This window comes from Nomascus leucogenys, chromosome 7b, assembly GCF_006542625.1.
Source record: "Nomascus leucogenys isolate Asia chromosome 7b, Asia_NLE_v1, whole genome shotgun sequence".
Classification (NCBI taxonomy): Eukaryota; Metazoa; Chordata; class Mammalia; order Primates; family Hylobatidae; genus Nomascus; species Nomascus leucogenys.
The window spans coordinates 27,802,753-27,813,510 of NC_044387.1; positions in this window are offsets into that span (position 1 = coordinate 27,802,753).

The window sequence follows — 10,758 nt, forward strand, 5'->3', positions numbered from 1 at the left end:
CAACTCCCGTTTTTAGGCAAAAAGCATCATTCCTAGGCACTGTCAGAAAAGCACGTACAGAAAAATTGCCATACTCCTGAGTCACTTTGAGTACCAGATTTGCATTTGTTCTACCACCACTAGTGGCTGAGAGAACATTTGGGCTGCCTGCAATTACTCCATTCAAGAGAGCATTTGACATGCTGTGAACACTGGCTTATTCCTAAAACTTTTCTTTTACTGTATCCACTCAAGATCCAAGAAAACCGCATCATGATGTTTAGTGTAAGAAGACCGATCAATATTTGCATATGCTTTTAAATACTTTGAAAGCATGATTTTAGTGGCTGCATAGTATTGTTCCCAAATAATAAAGTTTTTAATAAAAATGCAGGAAGTTCTGCAGCAGGATGAGCTGCAGACAAGAACCCCTCAGACACCGAGTTGTGGAAGGAAAGGGCTTTATTCAGCTGGGAGCATCGGCGGACTCACATCTCCAAAAACTGAGCTCCCCGATTGAGCAATTCCTGTCCCTTTTAAGGGCTTACAACTCTAAGGGGGTCTGTGTGAGAGGGTCATGATCAACTGAGCAAGCAGTGAGTATGTGACTGGGGGCTACGTGCACTGGTAATCAGAACGGAACAGAACAGGACAGGGATTTTCACAGTGCTTTTCCATACAATGTCTGGAATCTATAGATAACAACTGGTTAGATCAGGGGTCAATCTTTCAACTACCAGACCTGGAATGCAGCGCTGGGCTGTCTCACTGATTTTGCTTCTTTTCTTTAACTCCTACTTTTTCTTTGAGGCAGAAATTGGTCATAAGACAATATGAGGGTGGTCTCCTCCCTTATTCCCCCACATTGAGAACCTCACTCATTAGTGGGAGTTCTCACTTCCATCCTCACTACCCATGTCTTCTTGCAAGACAGATCGATAGTGATTCATATAGCACATTTGTGCTGAGGCATTTTGGTGAACTAAGGTAGCAATGAAGCTTTTTATCATTTGAAGAAGTACAGGTAGCAAACAAGGGAGCAGTAAGCAGGTTCCTATTACTATTGTAACTCCTATTATAAGTTTTAAATCTTCCTAGCACTGCGAACCATTTTCCAAACATGGCCCCAGGATTAAATCTATGCCACACTTGCACAGGCACATGTGCCAGTTTTGTCATATTTCTAACTATGTCTTTCATCTATGTGTAGACAGCAATTAGTAAGGTTAAATTTCCTACAGACCCCTCCTTCAGCTGCTAGCAAGTAGTTGAGAGCCAATCTATTTTGATAGATAGTATTTCTCATCTGAGTTTCTTGCTGGGCCAGAATAGTCAAGGCTCTGCCAGTTTTATTAGTGATTATTTCTAAGACAGTTTGTAACCATATGATTCGGTTGAGCATGCAAATGGGGGTCCAGTATCCCCACAAGCTGTCTTGTGCCTAAGTAGCAGGCTCATACTACTGTATGATTCTTTCAGGGGGCCACTCATCATCTTTCCAGTCACCTATAGCTATGCTTCTCTTTTCTCAGGAAGCATAGACTGGGAAGCCTAGAAGTTTGCCTGTTTTTATGGGCAGTAGGAAAAAGGATGGGTTATAGCACACATCAGGCTGGTCAATTCCTGGGCTACATACCTTGTATAGAATAGCATTATACAAATAAGTTCCTTTTAGAGTCCTGGTACACTTATAGTAACCATAAAATAACAGGACTGTAGCAACCTTTTGTCCTATGTTGCGGGAAGTCAGGGACCCCGAACAGAGGGACTGGCTGAAGCCGTGGCAGAAGAACATAAATTGTGAAGATTTCATGGACATTTATTAGTTCCCCAAATTAATCCTTTTATAATTTCTTACACCTGTCTTTACTGCAGTCTCTGAACATAAATTGTGAAGATTTCATGGACATTTATCACTTCCCCAATCAATACTCTTATATTCCTATGCCTGTCTTTAATCTCTTAATCCTGTCATCTTCATAGGCTGAGGATGTATGTCACCTTAGGACACTGTAATGGTTGCGTTAACTGTACAACTTGCTTGTAAAGCATGTGTGTTTGAACAATATGAAATCTGGGCACCTTGAAAAAAACAGGATAACAGCAATTTTCAGGGAACAAGGGAGATAACCATAAAGTCTGACTGCCTGCAGGGCAGAGCAGAAGAGTCGTATTTCTCTTCTTTCAGAAAGCAAATAGGAGAAATATCACTGAATTTTTTTCTCAGCAAGGAATAACCCTGGGAAAATGAGTGCATTCCCAGGGGGAGGTCTCTAAAATGGCTGCTCTGGGAGTGTCTATCTTACGCAGTTGTAGATAAGGGACAAAATACGCCCTGGTCTCCTGCAGCGCCCCCGGGCTTGTTAGGATTGGGAAATTCCAGCCTGGTGAAATTCTAGTCAGACTGGTTGTCTGCTCTCGAACCCTGTTTCCTGTTAAGATGTTTATCAATGACAATGTGTGCCCAGCGGGACATGGGCCTTTATCAGTAATTCTAGTTTCACCCTGGCCTTGTGATCTCACTCTGCCTCTCTGCCCTTGTGATATTTTATTGCCTTTGAAGCATGTGATCTCTGTCACCCACTCCCTATTCGTACACCCCTCCCCTTTTGAAATCCATAATAAAACTTGCTGGTTTTGTGGCTCAGGGGGCATCACAGAACCTGCTGATATGTGATGTCTCCCCCAGTGGCCCAGCTGTAAAATTTCTCTCTTGTACTCTTTCTCTTTATTTCTCAGACCAGTCGACATTTAGGGAAAATAGAAAAGAACCTATGTTGAAATATTGCAGGCTAGTTCCCCTGATAGTCCCACCTTAGTGACTTGATGTATATACTGGGAATAGTCCTCAGTCTGAGGAAGGTCAGTGGAAGTCCTTACTGTACAAGTCCAAATTTTAAGGGAAATGAGTCCTGCAATGACTTTCCTCATTCTTTGGCCGTGTAGGGACCAGTTAGCTTCCGGGTGTGGCTGGAGCAGGGCTTGTTGTCTTCTTCAGAGTCACTTTGCAGGGGTTGGCAAAGCTGCTTCCGTCCACATAAAGCTCCCAGTCTACTGATGTTTAAGGATGGTCTCAGAGGTTGGGCCTGCTAGAATAAACTGAGTCCAACACCTCTACCCAGTTATGTTTAACTGGGCTCTCTGATACCGGGAGCAAGGTGGCGGGGTTTAGGGTGTTGTAAACTTCAACAGTTATGCGGGAATTTTCACAGAGCAAGCTTTGGTATTTAGTTAGTCTAGCATTCGTTAGCCAATGATGTCCTTTGGTATTTATTAAAGTCACCACAGTATGGGGAGCCTTTATGTTTAGGTTTTGCCTAAGAGTTAGATTACCTGCTTCTTGTGCTAGCAGAGCTGTTGCTGCCAAGGCCCTCAAACATGGGGGCCAATCCTTAGAAACCCCATCTAGTTGTTTAGAGGGGTAGGCCACCAGCCTTGGCTAGGGCCCCACAGTCTGGGTCAAAACTCTAATCGCCATTTTTTTTTTCTCTGACACATAAAGTGTAAAAGGTTTTGTCAGGTCAGGTAGTCCCAGGGCTGGGGCTGACATCAATTTTTCTTTTAACTCATGAAAAGCTCGTTGCTGTTGGTTATAATAGATATAGTTTATTCAATCTACATTTTTATTAACTGTCACCCACCAAAATATTGACTCAAATCCTGCAGCTATTTGATTTCGGGCTTTAAATTGATCTGGTATTCCCCATGGACTCCAATTGCGTCTAAATATACGTGAGCTTCGAAAGACCCATAAGGGGCTTCTCTCGCTTTCTGTCTTATTTTTCCTCCCTCTGGTTGATGAAATGCCAGGGTGAAAGGGATAGCCAACTGGACTAAAGCACAAGTGCCATTCCAGTTATTTGGCAGAGTGCCCAGTAAGGTCCACCACAATACCACCACACATCCCCTCAGGGATGAACAAGGGCTGATTGATAAGCTCTTGAAAATTCTTAAGCTCACTGCATCCCTTTAGGTCTCCAAGGAATGCTAAGTTTCCTCCTTGTCATGAGAGACATGAAGTGAACTTAGTGTTGGGAGATGGAAGCTGGATGGCTCTCAGGGGCTGACCCACAGGGTGCCGGACTTCGGGATATAGCAGAGAGAGCTTGGCACGACTTATTACTCCAGGCTGTGGAATCCTGGAAAAGAGCTACCATGCAGCCCACACGTGGTTGATTGGAGGACCACCTTAGTGGAAAGGGGACAATCTGGGCCTCTGGCCTACCATATGCACAAGCATAACAATTGCTTTTGTTTAACATGCAGATGGAATATTTGATCCATTCCAACCAGGCATTTGCATCTTTGTATCCTGTCTTAATTGCCAAAGTTTTTTTTAAGTCTTTAACTTCTATGATCCTCTAGTAAAATGAATGTATGATTTCAGGAAATTACAAAAAGCTGTTGGGGCAGTCCATCCTTGCTCTTTAGTGGTCCACAGAACATTGGGCCAACTATGGCATAAAAGCTCTGTGTCGGGGGGCAGGACTCCCGGTTGACACTGGGGTCTTTATTGAAATCTTCCTGGATTAAATGGTCCTAATTTACTAAAGCCCAGTCTGAGGGGAGTCAGGAGGGACATAGGTAATTTTCTGAAGTAGAGAGCTCTCTTTGACTTGGTGAATGCCCACAGTGTATAACAAGGCAAGCATTAAATGCAATAGTTTGAAGTGAAATTGACTTGGTTATGTTAAGAACTAGATGGTCAGCAATAGAGCAAGGAAAGAAGAAAGAGTAATAGAATAGATTGAAGAGTTACATTTTTCTTAGCTTTAGTTTGGTAGGGTTTTCCCCTGGGACTATGGCCCACGACTCTGGAGGGGGTGCCACTTTCTTGACTTGGGTGTGATGAGTCCAACCCTTTTTCGCTGTATGAACAGCAGCCTCGGTGGTTAGCAGCACAAGGTAGGGTCCTTCCCAGGCTGGCTCAAGTTTCCCTTCTTTTCACTCTTTGATGAGAACGTGATCTTCAGGCTGGTGCTGGTTTACCGGAAATTCTAGGGGTGGTACATGTGCTGAAATACTTTTAGTTTTGAGGGAAAGGAAAGTGGAAGATAAACCAAGTATATACTTTTTAAGAAATTGATCTTTTGTTTTAAATGTGGGGACATCAGCAGTAGACTTTGTAGTCCTTGGTGCCTTTCTACTGAGAATTTCCTTTAGCACCTATTTTTATTAGTTTTTAGACCAAAGAAAGCCAAACACCATTTTATATTTGACAATGCTTCCTGTATGATTTTTATACCAGATAAGCTAAATTTCATTTTTATATTAGTGTGTTATTAATGTTAAACTTAGTTTTATTAAAACTTTGTAGACATATTTATTCAGTTTTTAATGTTTGACCATAAGGTAAGATTTCCATAGACTCTTTTTAACCTTTTATAATTTTTGTTAAAGAGCAGGTTAGTGCTTTAAGAAAAACCCATTGTATTTTTATTTTAATGTTCAATTCACAGAAAAACTGGATGATACCACTTTGACTTTAGCCAGTATGTTTACACACAGAATTTCCTTTACCATTAATGTTTTAAAACTTGCTTAAACCTTCAAAACAATTTTTTTTAAACTTTTAATGTAGGTGAAACTCCACATTCTTATGCCTCCTTATAATCCCTTTACCAAAGGTATATTTTACTTTTCTTATATACCTTGCACATAAACTGTTTTTTAAATAGTTTTACATTCAGAAGGCCTAATTACTTTTAAATTAAACAATATTTCTTGCATAAATTTTTTTATAACTTTTTTCTCTTTCATGACTTTCACAGACAAATTCTTTGACGTGCCTCAACTTTCTGACTTATTACAAACATTTCTTTCTTTAAACAACCAGTTAATTTATTTCAGACAAGAATTTACCACATAACATTCCTTTTACATAAATTCTGCTCCCCCCTTTTTTTCCCTTTTTTTGAAAGATGATAACCATTCTTTTCCAAAGCGAACTTCCTTTATGTCTGTGGACTAGACTGTCTAAGGCCACAAGATTAGAAGTTACTATAATATATGTTACACTGTTAACTTTTAGCTAACTCTACTTTTGTTGAAAACCTTGTAAGTTTGGGATTTCAATTATCCTTTGCTATTAATAAGATCATGTTTAGTCCAAATTAACTTACAATTGGTATAGATGGCTTTTTTTTTTCTTAAGGATACTTCTGAACTGGTGAGGTGTGCTCACAATGAGGTTTTCCTCTAAAAGTTATTTTTCTACTTTCTTCTGTTAGCAAAGCAGTTGCTGCTACAGATTGAATGCATTTGGGCCATCCGTGGGTCACTGGGTTAAGGATTTTTGATAGGAAGGCTACGGGTTATTAGTGGCCTCAGTGCTTTTGGGATACGCCCTTGTTTACATTGACAACAAAGTGGTATTGGAGTGTTATAGGGTTATGGAGAATATGCTTAATTATCAATTATAGGTTTTAAATTTACCTTGGCTTTTAAAGGAATAGGGTACACTGTTTTTTTCTTAACTACTTGTATATCTCTCTCTTTCTGTCTTTCTTTCTCTGACTTTCTGTCTCTCTCTCTTTGACTTTCCTTTTGCCTCTGTTTCTTCCTCTCTCTCTGCCTCTCTCTCTCTCTCCTTGACTCCCTCTTTGTCTCTGTCTCTCCCTCTCTGTATTTGCCTCTTTTCCTCTCTGTCTCTTTCCTCTCTCTCTCTCTCTGCTGGTCTTTCCTTGCCTCTGCCAGCTGCTTATGCTGCTGTTCTCTCAACCACTGTGGGAGGAGGGGGGTGTCTAAAACCAGCTGCAACCAAGAATCTATATACAGGAACTGGTCCAGGTGCCCTGACTTACAGGTTACCTTGTGCCACACCTTTGAAACAAGGGACCTGTCTAGGCTTCCTTCTGATGGCCAACCTACTTCTAATGCTGGCCAGTCTATTTCAAACAAAGTTCTAAGTTTTCCTGGTGTTATAGTAACTTCATAGTCTCCCCTAAATCCCTTTTTGAAATTTTTCACATAGTTCCTAGTGGGGTGGGCTTATTTTGTGCCTGACCTATGTTTCCTTGAGACAAAACACCACACTTACACCACACACACGCCACAAAACAAAGAATGGGTAAAGAGGGCACACACACACTTTTACAGTTTACACCAAACCAGAATCAAAACCAAAATCAGAGTATCAAGAAATCCAAGCCAGGTCAAAACCAAAACCAAAGTATCAAGCAATCCAAGTCAAGTCAAAAACAAAAACCAAAGTGCGGGTACAGGCACGTCGTGGGTGATCAGGCCACACTTCCACTCAAATGGAGTGAGCAAGTTCCAAAGACCTGTCTTACCAAGTTTCAGATGTCCAGACTCCAAGTACCAGTTCCTTTCCCATGTTCAGCCACTGTGTTGATCCTCCACGGGGGACTGCCATGCACCGCTCTGATGAGGCGTTCCACTGGGGCAAATGCCTACCTGGGAGAACTCTCAGGATCTGGGGAGCGCTCTCAGGATCCACGTAGCTCAAGCTGGCCAGCGTCCCCCTCAGGGATGCTCCACAGGGCATGCCTAAGCTGCCTAAGGGGCTGCCTCAGCCTTCTGCTATTCACCTCGCTTTCTGGTCAGGGAACCAAGAAATGAAGCAGGACGAGCCACAGACAAGAACCCCTCAGACACCGAGTTGTGGAAGGAAAGGGCTTTATTCAGCTGGGAGCATTGGTGGACTCGTCTCCAAAAACCGAGCTCCCCGAGTGAGCAATTCCTGTCCCTTTTAAGGGCTTATAACTCTAAGGGGGTCCACGTGAGAGGGTCGTGATAAATTGAGCAAGCCATGGGTACGTGACTGGGGGCTGCATGCACTGCAGGTAATCAGAATGGAACAGAACAGGACAGGGATTTTCACAGTGCTTTTCACAAGCCATGGGTACATGACTGGTGGCTGCATTCACTGCAAGTAATCAGAATGGAACAGAACAGGACAGGGATTTTCACGGTGCTTTTCCGTACAATGTCTGGAATCTATAGATAACATAACCAGTTAGGTCAATGGTCAATCTTTAACTACAAGGCCTGGAATGCAGCGCCGGGCTGTCTGACTACTGATTTCACTTCTATCTTTTCTTTAACTCCTACTTTTTCTTTGAGGCAGAAATTGGTCATAAGACAATATGAGGAGTGGTCTCCTCCCTTAATTCTATACATGGTATGGTCCAGTTTGGTTAAAAAAGAAAATTGAAGGACAGCAAAGTTTAAAAGATAACTCTAAAATAATCATGGTTTTGCTTGGTTATAAAATGAACATATGCTCATGGTACAGAAAAGTGTTAAGAAAATAAGAATTGACCAAAGATCAGAGTTAAGCTAGCCTTTTCCAAAATCCCTTTTCTCTCCAATCCCCTTCTATGTATATGAGATTATAATGTATATTTAGATACTCCAAGGTTTCAGATTCAAGATAACCCATCCAGTCTTACTGGGTATCTCTACCTGACTGTTCCTGGAACCTCAAGATAACTTGCTTCTGCTATTATAGTCTGTTAGTGAGCTTCTATACTCTGACAAGTCTTCCTGCATCTCATTGTTCTCATTAAATGTATGGTTCCTGTTAATCTAAAACTCCAATTTGGCCTTGTTGCTTCCCTCCTTAAAGGACTTCAGTAACGACCGATCTTCTAAAGAATCAAGACAAGGCTCAGAGCCTTCTATGCCCACCTCCTCACCAGTTCCCACTTCACAGTCTGCTATATAAAACCACTTCCAACTTGGTTCTGGGGTAGCTTCCAGAATATACCCTTAGCTGCTTACTCCATTCTTCAGTCTGGATTATACTCTTCCCCACACTCAAGCTAAGTGCCTTCCTTGCTAATTTGCTCAGTCTTAGAGACTCCATCTCAGACTCAATGTCCCCAGAATGAATTAGGGAGCCCTCATTCTGTACTTTCATATTATCACAGGGGTACTTTTGTATCGTTGAATTTACTATGTTGTAATTATGTCTCCTCTGATAAGCTAGGGACTGGATTTATACTCACTTTAGGCCCAGTGTTTTTCCCAAACTTAATATACTGCTGGCTACACAGTGTTTGCTCAAAATATTTTTGTTAAATGAGTTGATAAAATGAGAGGGTAGACCAGTAACAGTAGTTTTTATACCAACCTCCAAGGAAACATCAATGTCTGAGAAGAGAGCCTAGGAGCTGCATTAGAGCAGTACCTCTTTTCCTGTTTGGTTTTTATTGGGTTTACAATTAAGAATTTTAAGGGTTTTTATGCTACCAAAAAAAAAAAAAAAAAAGGTTAGAAAACCACAGGACTCAATGACCTCTGGTACCTTTTCGGTTATGGTTTTTGTTTTTTGTTTTGTTTTGTTTTGAGACAGAGTCTCACTCTTTTTGCCCAGGCTGGAGTGCAATGGCTCAATCTTGGCTCATGGCAACTTCCACCTCCTGGGTTCGAGAGATTCTTCTGCCTCAGCCTCCCGAGTAGCTGGGATTACAGGCATGCGCCACCATGCCCGGCTCATTTTGTATTTTTAATAGAGATGGGGTTTCTCCATGTTGGTCAGGCTAGTCTCAAACTCCCAACCTCAGGTGACCTGCCTGCCTTGGCCTCCTAAAGTGTTGGGATTACAGGCATGAGCCACCGCACCTGGCACCTTTTCGGTTTATGAGTACAATTCAAGGGCAGAACCATGCAGTCATAAATAGCTAGCATAGCTCAATGACTGCAAAACAAAGATTTGTCTTCCTGGCAACTGAATGAAGGTGGAAACCACAGTGCAACCCTGACCTGAGTGCCTATGTAGTCAAAATTGTTCTGCAGCAACTGCAGCTTAGGCATCATTGCAGGAGGGGAGAGGACGCCCAATTGTTTTTCTTTCAACAAAACACTCTTTGATGCCTTTGAAATCCTACCTGGGGAGCCCTTTTCTCCCTTCCACTGTGTCCCTGGCCTCCAGCCCCACCATCCCCATCACAGAGGCACTCCTTGTTGTTCCTAGTCCATTCCACTTGTGATTTAGAAAAAGACCAGTTAAAATGAGAAGAAGATTTAAATTTGATCTTCCCAAAGACAAACTGCAATGTAGTGAGAGTATAATGAAAATGGCCCAACCTGACAGGCTTTCCTGGGAAGGAATGCCTTTTTAGCAGGGAAAGACCTTTCGGCTTTAAAATAGTGCTAACAATGAGCAAGGAAAACAAAAGCAAGATAAGGTAGACAAGATAGGAATAAGTAACCATTCTTATGTAAAAAAATGTAAGAGCAAACATTTTATTTTATTTTTTTAAGTGAATGTATGTATTTTTATAATGAAACATTAAATTTTGATACATTGCCTCATTTGCTTTTTTAAAATCTATTATCTGAGTTAAACCTATTCAGCAAAAATGCCAATAAGTTATATTAATCATAGTTTGGGTCTTTTTAAAACTAGGAACATAATATGTTTTATGATAAACAATAATACTAAATCTGAGTTGTATGAACTGTTAACTTGAAACTTGTTTTAGATGTTTAGCTTAAAACAAAAAGAAAACCAATCACATTAATAACACTGTTGCAAAAGTTTCTCCCGAATGCCCTCCACATCACTGTGTGTCAGCATCCTTCAGCTTCTTCACTGAGGTATGGAATGCAGCCATATGTAGGTGTCAAGGCACTCATTCTAAGCTATCTTATCCTGCACATCTTAGCAATCCCATTAGATGGAGGGCTGATGATATGCACTAACTCCCAGCCCAGGCTATCAAGAGCAAGCATTTTAATTCCTTCTGTGCTTCAGAATCTGTAGTGAAAAGCAGGCCCTGGAGTGGGTCTGCTGCTTTGAGCAAGTTTCAT